Source organism: Myxocyprinus asiaticus, chromosome 42 (genome assembly GCF_019703515.2).
Source record: "Myxocyprinus asiaticus isolate MX2 ecotype Aquarium Trade chromosome 42, UBuf_Myxa_2, whole genome shotgun sequence".
Taxonomy (NCBI): Eukaryota; Metazoa; Chordata; class Actinopteri; order Cypriniformes; family Catostomidae; genus Myxocyprinus; species Myxocyprinus asiaticus.
Genome location: NC_059385.1, coordinates 4,239,599 through 4,256,843, shown reverse-complemented (window position 1 = coordinate 4,256,843; position 17,245 = coordinate 4,239,599).

Below are 17,245 nucleotides of genomic sequence, written 5' to 3'. Positions count from 1 at the left end.
CTGTTCCAAAAGTTATCCTAAAAAATAGGCCCTAATTTCAGCATGCTCCAATTCGTACAAACTGTAAATACGGTTCAGATGAAATGTTAAAAGTGTGCCTGTGTGTGTTTGTGCATCTGTGTTGTGTTTGAGTATGTATGTCAGGATGTTGTCACCTGGGAACCCGCTCTGCATGTATACTACAACACACACACACACACACACACACACACACACACACACACACACACCTGCTCCTCTGCCTGTCACTGAACAGGTGGAGCGGAACAGAAGGTGTTCATTGTCTCCGTAGCTCACACACCTTATTTCAGACACCCAAGCAGACGACAAACAAACTGCAAAATAATCAGCTGAGACTAAAACACTCAAGCTGAAAATGCAGACAAGTGGTTGCTTTTTGTTCGACAGAGCTGACCATGCTGCCAGTGCTAATGCTATCATTACACAGCATGTGAGTGTGTGTGAGTGAATGTGTGTGTTTGAGATGATTCTGAGGATGGTTGAGAACAACAGAAGCAAAATTGCTCCCTGCCAATAAGAAACAAATTCAGAAAATTGAGAAAACCTGCGTATTATTCACTAACTGCCCTTATTAATAACTTCTGTTCATTTGATCCCAGATAAGTTGGAATAACCCACATACAAGATGAGATATCAATGGCTAATCATACTGTTTGTTTCTGTGCCGACATCATCCAGCATTTAAGCCCTTGTGTCTCACATTATTTACCATTATGTCATTTTGAGAAGCAATTAAAAGGAAACATTACAGAACAGAGCAGAACTGAATATTAGAATATCACTCATGCCTATAATTACCTGTTCTGTCAAGGTATTTCGGAATTTCACTGATCACAGACATTAATTATACCTCCTTTAAATACAATAAAAAGTAATGGGGGCCCTCTGGTAAAATGCTTTTGACTTCAAAATGCCTAAATGAAGCCATCACGTTTATTAATGTCTCTATTCTTCATCATCTATTATGAATCTTACAAGATATCTATTTTACTGAGTGGTCAGGTTGCCGGAGAACGGTCCGACGTTATCGGGGCAATTTTTAAAATTAAATTGAGAACCCTTCTTTTTTCTGTGTGAAAATGAGTGCAGAGGAACGATACTTTAATCAGGAATGTCGTGAGGAAGCGGGCCTTGTTAGGTACCTTAATAGATGGCCCCCATTCATCACCTGAAAGTGTCTATGTAAAGAACGGTGCCGGGGCCCGGGACTGACGGTTTTAATTACTATTCAATTATAAAACCCTTGGCCCATAAATAAAAATAAAAGGGGGGTATTCATGAGGCATTTATAGAAATCCACTTGGGATGTGAGGGAAGGGCATTTTTGTGAGATAAATAAATCAGAGAGAGTACAGCTAGTCTCACTGGAGTTCCAGAGTGCAGGTTTACAGGGGAGAAACTGGAGGTAAAACTGTGTAGAAAGAGAAGTTGGGACCTGATCTTTATATGAACTTCACCAATAATCCTGATACAATTAAAGGGGATAGTTCATTCAAAAATTTAAATACTGTCATCATTTACTAACCCTAATGTTCTAAACCCATATGACTTTCTTTCTTACATGTAACACTAAAAGAGATGTTTGGCAGAATGTTATTCTCAGTCACCATTCTCTTTTACTATATGTGAAAAGATGCAATAAAAGTTAATGGTGACTGAGGCAGTCAGTCTAAACATTAAAATCTTATGTTAACATTTCAAACCTAACAAACTTATTTTCATGAAGAGTGTTGCTTTAATAGGGCCAAATAACTTACAAGCTAATAAATTAATTAATAATAATCTCTTTCTCTCTCTCTCTGAAAAGAGAAAAAGAAACAATAGCTTGTGACCAGTATAGAAATATTTGTAGATTTTCCTAAAAATGACAAAACACCTAACCACAGACTGCCCATGCTACAGTCAGACTTTGGTTCTGTGAACATACATGTTAGTCTAAAAAGAAAATATAAAATAGAATAGAATAGAACAGAACAGAACAGGACTGTTTTGACCTCAAAATAGCAACCACCCACAACACCCTAGAAATGACCCAAAACACTGTAGTAACTGTACAGCAATCAGCTAAAAAGCACTCAGAACACCTTAGCTATCAAAACGTCACCACCTAGCAACCAATCAGAAGACTATAGAAACTGCATAGCACTGTACTAAAAACCACTTAGAACACATTAGCAAGCAAAACGTCACCACCTAGCAACAACCCAGAAGACTATAGCAACTGCATAGCACTGTACAAGAAACCATTTTGAACACCTTAGCAACCAAAACATCACCACCTAGCAACAACCCAGAAGAATAAAGCAACTGCATAGAACAGTACTTAAAACCACTTACAGTATAACACCTTAGCAACCAAAACGTTATCTCCTTGCAACCACACAGAACACCCTAGCAAAGGCATAGCTAAAAAAGCTAGAAGACTATAGCAACTGTATAGCACTGTACTTAAAACAACTTAGAACACCTTAGCAGCCAAAACGTCACCTCCTTGCAACCACCCAGAACACCCTAGCAAAGGCATAGCTAAAAAAGCTAGAAGACTATAGCAACTGTATAGCACTGTACTTAAAACAACTTAGAACACCTTAGCAACCAAAACGTCACCTCCTTGCAACCACCTAGAACACCCTAGCAACCACATAGCAATGCATTAAAAACCACTTAGAATACCTTAGCAATGAAAAAGTCAGCACCTGGTGAACACCTTAGCAACCGCACAGCAATGCACTAAAAAAAATAAACACTCAGAACACCGTAGCAACCACCAAGCACTGCGCTAAAAAAAATAAAACTAAGAACACCTTATCAAACACAATATTACCACCTAACAACCACATAGAACACCCCAGCAACCACATAATGCATTAAAAAACATTTAGAATACCTTAGCAACCAAAACATTACCACCTAGCAACCACCGACAACACCTTAAAAAACACTCAGAACACCTTAGCAACCAAAATATCACACCTAGCAACCAATGAGAACACCCTAGCAACCACATAGCAATACATTAAAAACCACTCAGAATACCTTAGCAACCAAAATGTCACCACCTAGCGAATACCCTAGCAACTGTTTAGCAATGCACTTAAAACCACTCAGAACACCCTTAAAAGCATTCAGTACACCTTAGCAAACACAAAGAACACCATACTAACTGCATAACAATACCCTAAAACCCAACCAGATCACCCTAGCAACTGCATAATACTGCTTTAAAAACCACTTTGAACACCTTAGCAACCAAAACACCACCTTATAGCAACCACTCAGAACACCCAAGCAACTGCTTAGCAACACCCTGGCAATCCCCCTCAACACTCTAGCATTGTTGCGGCGAGTTTTGCATGACCAAACACAACTCATGTTGTCTTCAGAAAATGTCAAAAATCAAGTGAATAAAATGCACATTTACAAAATGCGTAAAATATCAAACCAAGTCAATTAATTGACCTGCATTATTTTCACTCGTCCTCAGCAGTGACATTTATGAAAACTTTATGAACAGCAGTTGTTCCTGTGTGTGACATTTTCATTTGACTTTAAAGTTTAGACTCAGAAAACAACGCGACATTGGCTTCAAATCTTGCTAGCACTGTTTCTTCAGATGAAAGTCTGAGCTGACGGCTTTCATCTCCCGAGAAAAGGTCACAAACACCCTGGTGGATTGTATCACATGCTGATAGATGTTTTAGATATAAGAAGAACTCGAAAAGACCTTGTTTAAATCTCCAGGTTAACAGCGCATCTGTGGCAAGAGGGTCTTTGAAGCCTGGAGATGGGAATAAGGGCCTGACGGCTTCAAACATCGGCGAGCGTGTTGGTCCAAAAGTTTTCTCATCGCCCAGGGGAGAATGGGGACACTAGGATTTAATCAGCCAGAAAAAAAAAAAAAAAAAAGAGTCAAATTTGCCAACTGCAGAGAAATTTCCCTTATGGAGAAGTTGAAGAGCCTGACATTTTCAGATCACAGGGTCAATAGTTACATTAATGAACTTAAAGGGCACCTGAGATTCTTTGATACAGATACATGCCCACATTTACCATAAATCACCCATCATGCCCACAGTTTATCACCCATAAACAGGCCCAGTTGGAACCTGCAGACTGGCGCATTACTGTATCTGTGCTAATTTTTGGGGACAATCTGCAGAATGCATTTAAACATGATTTGTAGAACAGTTCTGCGAAAATCTGTGGCAACTTTTGCGTGCACAAATCCCATGTGGGCATGGTCAGCGTCTTGCGTAGCCAGATTTTTGACAACGACATAAAGAGCGCTTTTACATGCACTTTCTTACACCGATTATGCTTATTAAGCCGACATGTGTGTGGTCATGTAAATGCATTGAACTGCTTTCCTTTATCCATGTTAGGTCATAAACCGCTTAATGGTGCACTCTGTATTTTTTTTCCTCATTAAAAAAGTTTTACTCCTCAAGAAATGAATAGTAATTTTGAATCTTATACTGTATATAAAATCATGAGCACTCACATTAAAATGAAGACTCCAGTAATGTCAGTAACCTTATAAAAGCTGATTTATTCTACATGGAGAGGGTCCCCTCATGGGGGCTGCCATGTTATGATCACATGACCAGCCGAATACTACTCGCTTAATCTCAGTAACCGTGCTGTTAATAGACACTTTCACTCATGGATTAAATTAATCATGGCTGACTGTGAACACTGAATTTCTACAATGACATCGGTAACTGAAAAATAATACGTTGCAACCACGCCACTAGGTGTCAGTGTAAGTATAAAATGGCATATCTAAAAATTTACTGAGTGCACCTTTAAGAATAAACTGATCGACATGAATAGATTTTTGCACATTACCCTGATTATGTGTTGCATGTAAACAAATGTTCTTATGTGTTGTGTGCATGCCTCTTTATGGTTTGCGGTCAAAAGCAGAGAAGAATTTGATTTTTGGGAGTTATCAGTGTATTTCTGTGCATGTAAACGGGCTAAAAGTCTGATTTAGAATGCATTTTATTCTGGACAAAAACCACCCCAACATGATCTCATTAAGTGTTGGACTGAGGATGGCTAGTGCGCTAAGCTAGCGGCAACACAATGAGTCTGTTTCAAAATTTAGTGAGCTGCCTCGCTGTCTCCTGCCTACATAGGCAATTGTCTTCTATGGCACCATCCTGCCTGAAATAATGCCTCGCAAGAGCTCTACATATAGGCGGAAACTCTGCGCATCATTTGAATAGCACTCCTCGTTGCATCATATTTAGCTGTTATTTATCGATATTTTTCAGTATCGAAAAGTATATATATTTTTCCACCGTGCTCATCACAATGCATTCTGGGATCGTCTACCCAGGGAATGATACATACAATGCCACCTTAGAATTTGTCCAAAACAAGATATCTAATGAGGCAGCATAACTGAGATAATTATGGAACACCTTTTGGAACAGCCTTCATGTCAGGAGCGTGCCTATGATGTCTAAAAATGCTGCCTCCAAAGTAAGCTCTACTAAGTTTTGGAACAGACCAGTTGTGTGCTTTTGAGAAGTCACTTCCATCAGCTGTTAAACGGTGAATGCTTCCATGTTGTAAAAAAACTTTAGTGTTCCATTTCATACACTAGATGGCCGAGTGCATAGTGTACAGTGTGAGTGCACAGAGTGTAGTGCTTCATTTGGGACACATCTTTAAAAAAAAAAACTATGTGCCCTTACTCCTGTAAAGTCCTGCCAAACAGATTAGAACTGGTGACGTCAGCAGCTATTGCCATTTTTCTCTGGAATATGCATCAGACAGTTACTGAACGGACTGTAGGTTGTCTGTGGGTGTGCCGTCTGGAACAGAGACTAGTCTACCCATAACTAACAATCAATTTACTCGCCTGTCAGACACTACCACATTTGTACTGTACAGTAGGAGTGCATACATCCACAGCACATTTATCTGAGTGAGGTGTGACCGTAAGTTTGACGCAGGGATTCACGGCGCATTCCCGGCGTTCTCGGGGGAGGAGCAGGGATTACGGAGTCCTATCTTCCAAGGACACTCTTTCACAGGTAAGCCGTGAGCTATCTGTGTGTTAGTGCTGTCCTATGGTTTTCATAAGCCCCTGTGTGGCTAATTTAATCCTGCGCGGCCCCCACTCACCTCCCGCGGCCCTTGAAAATCCCGGATCTGAGTGTGCGGTGACGAGACATAAGAAGTCGGTTCCCAAAAAATCCTTTCACTACACACACAAAAATTTTATTATTAATATGTAACATGTAAACAAGATTTAAGCGAAGCTCTCTGGGGTGCTTTAATGAAAGTTGAATTTCTTATAAGAACCAAAAAGTATTATAGAGACAAATCCATACAACATACAGTATGTTTAAGTGCATATGAATAAATCTTCATTTAACTTGTATAACTGAACTAGACTTAAAAAGCCTTTATTATATAATTCTTTATATATAACTTTTTTATATACCTATTTTATTATATAACTCAATAACCTTTATTATACAGTATAGCATGCATTTAATGTATCAATTGTATCCCGTGGATATTATAACTGGGCTAAAATATCTGCAGGGTCCAAAGAAAGGTTCAAATTTTTCCTGCTGTGTTTAGTTTATTTTTGCATATAAAGGATTTTACTGAGACAGGCAGCGAATCGAATCATTTAAAGAGGTGACACACGCCTGTTATGTTAAGCCAATGGGATTTCTGCATATGGCTGGTGTGTTCAGAGCATTGATATGCTCATACTCTGACAGTGTAGGAAAACATAACATTATCCTTTTCAATAGATTACACACAAACACCAGTGGGGAGAAGGAGGCGGCGGCTTGTTTTATTTTTCAGAAAGGTTTTGGTTTGGTCATATAATAGTCTACACTCTGTTTTTAATGGCTATGTACAGAATGGAGTACTAGCACAATTACTCATTACTGTGCCGTACATACTATTATATACTTAAAAAAATAGTGCATTAAATATTTGGCTTTATTCCATGATCAGTGTTTCAAACAGTAGTATGCTATATTTTTGTCCAAATCACATTGCATGTTTAATTCAGCAAGTGCCATCTAGTTATTATCTTGGAAATAAAAATGTTTATTGTGCATTTTTTATCAAATTTAGTGTAAAATGTCTTTACTCTTGGCAGTCTGATCAAATAATGAATCAAGAAACAGAGGTCAAAAATCACAACTGGTATTCTTCTGGTTCATCCAACATATTTGAAATGGATGTGTATATTGTACACACTGTGCACAATATACAGTATATACACTGCAGCAATAGTAAGAGTAGTATGGTGGAATGATTACGAAAACAACCTACATTTGCTTACTGCGCCCAGTATGCATACCATATACTGGATTAATAGTAAGATTAGTATGGTGGTATGGTTCCAAAACCAGCCTAGATTTGCATACTCTGCCTGATGTACATATTATATACTGCAGCAATAGTAAAAGTAGTATGGTGGTATAAATTCAAGAGCCAAAATGTGCATAATGTGCCCAGTATACATACTACAGTACATACTGCAGCAATAGTAGTAGTACGGTGGTATGATTCCAAAATCAGTCTAGATTTGCATACTGTGTCCAGTATACATACAACAGTATACAGTATAATGCAGCAATGGTATGAGTAGTATTGTTGTATGATTCCAAACAGATCCTTGATTTGCATGCTGTGCCCAATATACGTAGATACTACAGTATATGCTGCAGCAACAGTAAGAGTAGTATAGTGATATGATTATGAACACAACCTACATTTGCATACTGTACCCAGAATACATACTAAATACTGCACAAATATTGAGAGTATTATGGTGGTATGATTTCAAACATAACCCAGATTTGTATTCTGTGCTCAGTAGACATACTAAGGTATATACTGCAGCAATAGTATGAGTAGTATGGTTGTATGATTTTGAACAAGGCAGATTTGCATACAATGCCCAGTATACATACTATACACTGCATTAAGTGTAGTATGGCGGTATGGTTCCAATTATAGACCAGAATTGCATACCAAACCCAATATTCATACTATACACTACAGCAATAGTAAGAGTAGTATACTGATATATTTCTGAACACAGCTCAGATTCACATACTGCACCCAGAATACATACTACATACTACAGCCACAGAAAGAGTAGTATGGTTGTATGGTTCCAAACACAGGCAATACTTCACCCAGTATTCATACTATATACTGCATGTCACGTCTAGATGTGTTTTTGTTCATGATATGGGTTCATGTCTTTTATTTTAAAGTTTAGTTCCTCTTCCTGTTCAGGTCATTTGGTTTCATGTCATGTTATTTCCTGTTTCCATGCCATGTTTGTTCCTGTTTCCTTGGTCATGTGATTTCATGTTTCTCTCCTTGTTTATGTGTCTTGTTTTCATTGGTTTATTGTCTTGTTACCTTGTTATCAGTTCTGTCATGTCATTGGTTATCATTGTCATGTTTCTCCCTTGTCCATGTATTTAAGCCTCATGTTTGCCATTGTCCATTGTCAGGTATTGTGAATGTAACTTGGTTGGATTGTTCAAGTCAAGTCAAGTCATGTCAAGTTCACGTTTCTGTATTTTTTTCACACTGGGAGTTACGGTTTTTGGATTTCACGATTGATAATAAACTGCACTTGGTTTCATCACAAATCATCGTCTTCATCATCTGCCTATCATTGCCAGTATCGTTACAGAATACCTGACTGAACAAAATGAAACCAGCAATCCTGCTTCTTCGTTTTCACCAGGGGAATCGATCCCTGGAAAATTATGTGGAGGACTTCTGCGCTCTGGCCTGCCAGGTGCACTTTAATGAAGTCGCCCTCAAGGACATTTTCCGGGTGGGATTGAATGAGCCAGTCTCTTCCCTTATGCCTGGCGGTGCAGTCCCCTCAATTTGGCTCAGTATATCGACCTTGCCCTGCAGATAAGTGGTTCTACCTTCACTGTGGGGGAGGCGGATGCCGAGCAGGAGTCTCACGTCATGGCCGCCGAGCCAGGGTCCCACGTCATGACCGCCGAGCCAGGGTCCCACGTCATGGCCGATGAGCCAGGTCCCACATCATGGCCGCCAAGCCAGGGTCCCATGTCATTGCCGATGAGCCAGGTCCCACATCACGACCGCCAAGCCAGGATCCCACATCGTGGCTGCCGAGCCAGGGTCCCACTTCGTGGCTGCCGAGCCAGGGTCCCACGTCTGCCACCTTCTGCCCCGGATCCGGAGTCCACCCACGAGCTTCTGCCACCTTCTGCCCCGGATCCGGAGTCTGCTCCATACCATGTCACAGCCACGCCTCGGCCTGCTCCATGCCCTGTCACAGCCACGCCAGAGTCAGCTCCATGCCGTGTCACAGCCACGCCAGAGTCAGCTCCATGCCGTGTCACAGCCACGCCAGAGTCAGCTCCATGCCGTGTCACAGCCACGCCAGAGTCAGCTCCATGCCGTGTCACAGCCACGCCAGAGTCAGCTCCATGCCATGTCACAGCCACGCCAGAGTCAGCTCCATGCCATGTCCCAGCCACGCCAGAGTCAGCCCCATGCCATGTCCCAGCCACACCAGAGCCATACTTCATCGTGTATTAATACTATATCAGGTCACATTTACTTCCTGTTGAGTGTATGCTGGCGTGTATGTCTGCTGCTGCTCTCTGGTCTCTTTGATGCGGTTTTTATGCTTTTCGCTAGGAGCAGCCTTTCATGGAATACATTTTTGTCTCTTTATGGACTGCTGTCTTTTCATCGGTTTGGGATTGCCTTCGGTGTTGGTTTGAATATTTATCTCCATTTGGGCAAAAAGACTCTACCAGCCTAAGCTGCCCTCGCCACCTTGTTACCCGGCAAACTCTGGCTTACCTGTGAGTAATTGGACATTTTCTCGCTCGTCACTGGTTGTTTTGCGGGCCAGATTGGAGCCCTAAACAGTCTGCTTGATCTGCTCTGGGTGTGCTGGCTAACACGGACACTAAATCTGGGTGTGCAGATGGGCTAGTAATGATTTGCTGCTCGCTCTGGCTTGTTGGAGTTTTATGAGTGATCTTAACCATCCGCAGCTGGTAACTTGCTTTGCATGCTTTACATCGCTTGAATTCCACATTATTAAAGGCATGTCTATTCAGTTATCAAAGATTAGTGAAAGAGGCTAAATCTAAGTTCCTCTCTAAATTAATTTCCGAAAATTCAAATAGGCCTAAAGTACTGTTTAAAACTACTGATTCGGTGCTAAACCCTTCTTCAGTAGCATGTCCTGATCCATCTCTTGAGACCTGTGAGAATTTTCCTCAATTTTTTGATAATAAAATCCAAGATATTAAGTCGTCCATTAAGCCCTTAAAATTTAAACTACCACTGGTATATCCACCGCTCAGTTATTTAACTACCAATCTCTTCAGCCCAGTTAATTGATTTAGTTTAAAAGGGGAAGTGTTCAAGTTGTAAGACAGATGTTATTCCTGCACGTCTTCTCTAAGATGTCTTTGAAACTGTAAGCTCAAATGTGACAGCTATCATTAATAGCTCTCTAGTAAATGGAGTTGTACCTACTAGTTTTAAATATGCACTGTGCTCCCTCTGCTTAAGAAACCTCATCTCAATCCCACTGTGTTCAATAACTACAGGCCTATTTCCAAATTGCCTTTCATTTCAAAGCTCTTGGAAAGAGTTGTGTATTCCCAGCTATATCCTCATTTGAATTTTTTTAATATTTTAGATATTTTCCAGTCCGGTTTCAGAACTTTACATAGTACTGAATCCGCGTTGTTGAAGGTCACTAATGCTATTTTACTTTCACTGGACTCTGGATCATATGCAGTTTTGGTTTTATTGGATCTTAGCGCTGCTTTCGATACTATTGATCATAATATTCTGTTAAATCCTTTGGAGAATGTGGTTGGCATTCAGGGTGTGGCTCTGTAATGGTTGGACTCTTACTTGAGAGATAGGTCCTTTTCTGTGACCATAGGGAATTTTTCCTCTACGTCGGCCTGCTTATCTTGTGGTGTGCCCCAGGGGTCCATTTTGGGCCCTTTTCTCCCTCTATATGCTGCCCCTAGGCTCTGTTTTAAAAAAATATATAATATCTCTTATCATTGCTACGCTGACGATTCCCAATTTTATTTACCGGTCAGACCAGACAGTAGCTGCCCTTTTGAACTGCTCCTCAAATGTCTTGAGGACATCAAATGTTGGATGGCAAACCATTTTTTGCAGTTAAATGAAGGCAAAACTGAAGTTATTATTTTAGGCTCTTCCAGGCCCCCTCCTGCCCTTGAAGCACAGTTAGGTTCTCTTTCCTCCAACATTCAAAAGCAAAAAAAAACTTCCCTCAACAACAGCACTGATTTGTTTGTCTAAAATTAAAGATGTCAAAAATAACCCCAAGATTTTTGACATCTTTAATTTTAGACAAACAAATCAGTGCCGTTGTTGAGGGAAGGTTTTTTTTTTTTCATCTAAGGTCTATTGCTAAACTAAAACAGTTTCTCTCTCAAAAAGACTTAGAAACTGTGATCCATGCTTTTATTACATCATGGCTGGATTACTGCAATTTACTGTATAATGGTCTGCCTCAATCTGCTATATCTCGTCTGCAGATTGTTCAAAATGCGGCTGCTAGATTTTTAACTGGGATTAAAAAAAGAGGGATCACATTTTCCCTGTATTAGCGTCACTACACTGGCTTCCCTTTAAGTTCTGAATTGATTTTAAAATTGCCTTTCTGGCCTTGCACCTAAATACATTAGTGACCTTCTGCACTCTTACTCTCCTATCTCCTATTCTCTCCTATTATGCTCATATCAGGTAATCAACTTCTTTGATCTGTCCCTCGTTTGCGCATAAAGTCAAAGGGTGATCAGGCCTTTTCGGTTGTTGCTCCAAAACTTTGAAATAGCCTGCCCTTTCACGTAAGGTCTGCACCATCTTTAGATATTTTCAAATCTGCCCTTAAGTCTTATTTTTATTCATTGTCTTTTGAGACTATTTAATGTACTGTTTGCTGATCACAATATTACTATATATTGTTTGGTTGTTTTTGTTTTATTTGTAAATTGTACAACACTTTGGATCAACCTCTGTTGTTTTTAAATGTGCTTGATAATAACATTTTGACTTGACTATATACTGCATCAATAGTAAGTAGTATAGTCATATTATTCTGCACGCAGCCTAGATTTGCATACTGTGCCCAGGACACATAATGTATCAGTAATGCGAAGTATGGTTGCGAAAACTGCCTAGATTCACATACTGCACAGTGTACATACTACATATATTACTACAGCCATAGTAAATGTAGTGTGGTATGATTCTAAACATAGCCTAGATTCAATTTCTGTGGCCATCATACATACTATATACTAAAGCAATAGTAAGACTACGCCCACTTTACGGACTATATACTGAATCAATAGTAGGAGTAGTGTGGTGGTATGATTACAAACGCAGCCAAGATTTGCATATTGGGCCATTATTTATCCTATTGTATATACAGTACTGCATCAATAGTAAGTAGTATGGTGGTATGATTACGAAAACAGGCTAAATTTGCATACTGCGCCCAGTAATCATACTGCATCAACAGGAATACTATGGTTGTATGATTCCAAACGCAGCCTAGTCTGATAATTGGGGCCTGACGTGGTGGGGTCAGTGTTCTTTAGTGCAAGCTTTATTTAATGGAATAATTAGTTTTGAAGCTCTTTGATTGTGCATAAAACAGATTACAGTGTACTGACACTGATTTGCACAGGAGAGCATGAAAGGTTAAACCCATTCATAATTGAAAAGTGAGATCTGAAAATCTGGAGAATGTGAAGGTTCAAAAGGTTGCCTTCAAAGCCCTCATATGGAAATACTTTTTCCTCGAAAGTGCAAACAGTGGCGACTGGGTAAAATGTGAACGTTATTGATTGGTCAGTACATATGGTCCCTCATTATGACCAGTGGCATTTAAGAATGCATGTATAGCGCTAAAGTACAGTTATCACAGGTTCTAATAAAAGATAAGGAATTAATACACTTTACATAAAGTATCTTAAATGAAGTAAAACAAAACTGCACTTGTGACTGAAGATGAATAATTGTAACATACACTAGCACGGCAATCAAACTAAAGCAGTAAAAATCTAAAGCTGTAGTGTATAAATTATGCGTCACTGTACAGATTTGAAAAAGAATGAACGTTTCCAAACCACTGGTGCGACAAACACATAGTCCATCTTATGAACAGTTATCCAGCCGCATCAATTGACAGAACTCTCTCTTAAAAAAATGTCCTAAAGTATGAGTCATTACTAACACTACTGTTTTGCCTCTGGCTTCCTTCTGGGTGTGCAATACCCCAAACCCCACTCAAGGCACTTCTCCAAAACCAGATGCTTCCTTCCATCTTCCATCCATGTTCTTCTTGTTAAAGGACAAGCAGGGAACATATCCAACCAATTGGTGAAGCTCCTACAACATAAAACCATGAATCTATGCCTTCTCTTAGTACAATAGTTTGTACTATTTTTTTTTTCTCCCCTTTTCTCCCCAATTTGGAATGCCCAATTCCCAATGCGCTCTAAGTCCTCATGGTGGCGTAGTGAGTCGTCTCAATCCGGGTGGCGGAGGACGAATCTCAGTTGCCTCCGCATCTGAGACCGTCAATCCGCGCATCTTATCGCGTGATTTGTTGAGCACGTTACCACGAGAAATAGCGCATGTGGAGGCTTCACGCTACTCTCCGCGGCATCCACGCACAACACACCACGCGCCCCACCGAAAGCGAGAACCACGTTCTAGCGACCATGAGGAGGTTACCCCATGTGACTCTACCCTCCCTAGCAACCGGGCCAATTTGGTTGCTCAGGAGACCTGGCTGGAGTCACTCAACAGGCCCTGGATTCGAACTCGCGACTCCAGGGGTGGTAGTCAGCATCAATACTCGCTGAGCTACACAGGCCCCCTAAACACGTTTAATTTTTTCAGAAAACATGAAGTGGTGTATTTCCACAACTTTACTGTGATAAACCCTTTAGCCTCATGAAAAAATGATCGGAACAAAACTAACCGGTTATAACCGGTTATCAGCATTAAAAAATAATGTTTTCTCTCTGGTCGGAACAATTGAAAATCACTTTGTTACGGTTTTTGGTTACGTTCTGCTAAAAATGTTGTTCGTTTTTGGTTTTCATTTTCGTTCCTTGAACCATTTTAGTCCCTGCTCTTAAATACTATTAATTTTAACTTAATTATTTACACAATGGCAAGAAAGTTTACAGGATGGAAATAAAGAGATGAAGTTAGCAATTGCTCAGTGAGGGATTGAAACGAGGGTGTCAAAATTAGAACTAAATTTTTTAATTTCTTAAATTTCTTTAACTCTCCTTATAAAATTTTATATTGTACCGATTTCTGTAATTTTATCAAACAGGATGGAATGTTTTAGACCAGGGGTTTTCAAGCTTTTTGATGCCAAGTTCCCCCAAACTTGATGATCCCCTTGCGAGGGACGTGTGAGAGAAATAGTAAACGTGATATTATAAAAACTTCTTGTTTGCAAAATTTAATAAGTGGCTTTTATATTGTCAATGTACTCAAGCAAAAATAAATTATTAAAATACTTTCTGAAATTCAAAAATATAATATAATAAAATATTTTATTTGAAATATTTATATTTATTGTGAAAAGCGCTATATAAATAAATTCGTGAAAGTATCCAAAAAACAATAAACATTATTTCAAAGCAGCTTTACAAGAATAGTGAATTACAACAGTGAATTAATATATATATATTTTTCATAATATATGACATTATATGCAGATTGATCTCCATTTTTGTCTTTATTTCTTACCATGGCTGTCAATACAGTAATATAATCATGATTAATTCATAATTCCAGAATGAAACAGTAATAATGTCAAACATTTTTACACTTTTTTTTTTTCCCGCAAATTTTTTTGCGGACCTCCTAGCAACACCTTGTGGCCCCCTGGACACCAGTTAGGAAACCCCTGTTTTAGACAAACCAACTGATACCACAAAACTGAATTAAATTTATTACAGATATGTACTACTGTTTGTGTTTTTTTCCCACCAAAATGATGTCACTACCTTGATGTAATCAACACTCTGAAAATAAAGGCTCTTTATCAGCATGAATGTTTCTATAAAGAACCTTTAACATCTATGGAAACTTCCTGTTGCACAAAAGGTTCTTTGACTATAAAAAAAGTTCTTCAATGGTTCTTTGAAAGGTCCCTTGGGGAACCACAAATGGTGCTTCTATGGCATCGCTAGTAAAACCTCTTTTTGGAACCTTTTTCTGAAAGTGATATCAAAGGGGGAAAAAACCCTGGAATCTTTCTTGATAAATTGCCAATATTTAATTCTAGAAGTTGCATTGCACCCAGGAACTCAAAATCTGCTCAAACCAAAGTAGTGAAATTATTTAGAATTAACCCTATGTTCACTTAATTGTGATATTGTGATAAACTAATCTTTGAAAATTGTTTTAAAAAAAAGTTTAATATTTTATCTAATATATTACATATTAACACATAGATGATAGGGACATAAAAATGTACTACATAATGGGAATGATCCTGGACATTTTTTTTTAAAGGGTTTGAGAGTTTTGAGTAGGTTTTTCTCTGTAAAAAAAGAAAAAAAAGAAAAGGAGTTGGATGTGGCATTTGCAGGCTGCAGTTGTTCATTGTATTAGCGGTTCACCTTCCTGTGTTCGGCTCAGAGAGGTACTGACCTGCCGGGCTGCATTTGCAGTCATTATGGGGTGTTTGGGATCTGCCGACTTGTGATAAAGGATCAAAGTTGACCACTGGCCAGCACTAAACATCTCTGTTTGCAACACTTGTCAACAGAGGACATTTACAACCACCATTTCCTCCAGTGCAGGAAGTGGACAGCACGCTGCTGTTGTAGTAACTGATACTGTATCTTTTTCTCCAGCTATTGAGAACATGGGCCAATGAGCCACTGAGAAAAGCCAATTTCAACAATGGATCCTGGCCAATAAAAGGTTTAAGAGGAACCCATTTCATGCTTTCTGTAGCTGCTAAGCTCAAAGCTCTCACATTACACAATTTCTGACTAATAAGATATAGTACACAGTGCACAATGAGCACGTTTAGGGTTAGGAGTTTGGGTTAGTAAGCTAACAGTGTTTAAGGTCATGTATATGGCTAAAAGGGATTTCCTTTTTCAGGATAAGGTTGGTTTAAGCATCATCCAAACGGTTTAATAAAAGGTAAAAAAAACATTTATTTCTGACATGATTACTGGATGCCACTCACTGAATTAAACACAACGTAGCATGCCACAGTTTGAAATGTGTATTGTTGCATTTTACTGTACATAGAATTTTTAAAAATAGTCTATATCATTAAAAATAGTATACAGTATGCACTAAGAAGTACACTAGGATTCCACTGAAACATAACTATTGTTAGACAATATTGTATAAAAAAAAAAAAAAAAAAATAGTTTGAGATTTAAGGCCAAAGTATACTTCGGTTCTCCATGTGCCGCTACATCTCACGCACAATCCATGCAAATTTCGTCATCAGCACAATACGTGCAGACTGTCCGCGTCGTTGTCGCATATGCCTGCCATTGACTGTAAAATAATTTCACAAAAAGATCCCGTCTACCTCTCAACTTTCCTAAATTACAATGACGAAATAAATGTACATTAAAATAATACAAACTTACCATGTTTGCTTCAAAGATAACTGGACACTCACTGAATTACACGTGCAACATACTAAGGTTCGAAAGGTTTCGGGTTGCATATTATGTCACATGCTATTTTGAAAAATGTCTTGTAGCATGCAGTAAGCGGTGCACTGATCATGCAGCTAGTAAGGCCTCTTTATGTGTACTTGGTCAATGGCATGCTGTGCCAGGCTTGAATTTATCACTGTCTTCACTCAAGCACTTGGATATCTCGCCCTGAAACCCTCCGGCCTCCTGTTCTGCTCCACTTTGGCAGGAACAGATCCCCTCACAGGCCTGACGATGCTTCATGGGAATTCAGGCTGAGACGATTGCAGTTTGTTCTTCCAAATGTACCGAGCGGCTGCTGGTCTGGGCACAGTGCTCCATCTTGGATTGTTGGTGCATCTGTTCTCTCTGAAACAAAGTGCGAGTGGAAAGCGTTGGTCAGTACAGGTCTTCAGCCCATCTGTCCATCTGTCCATTCCACTGATGAAGAAAGA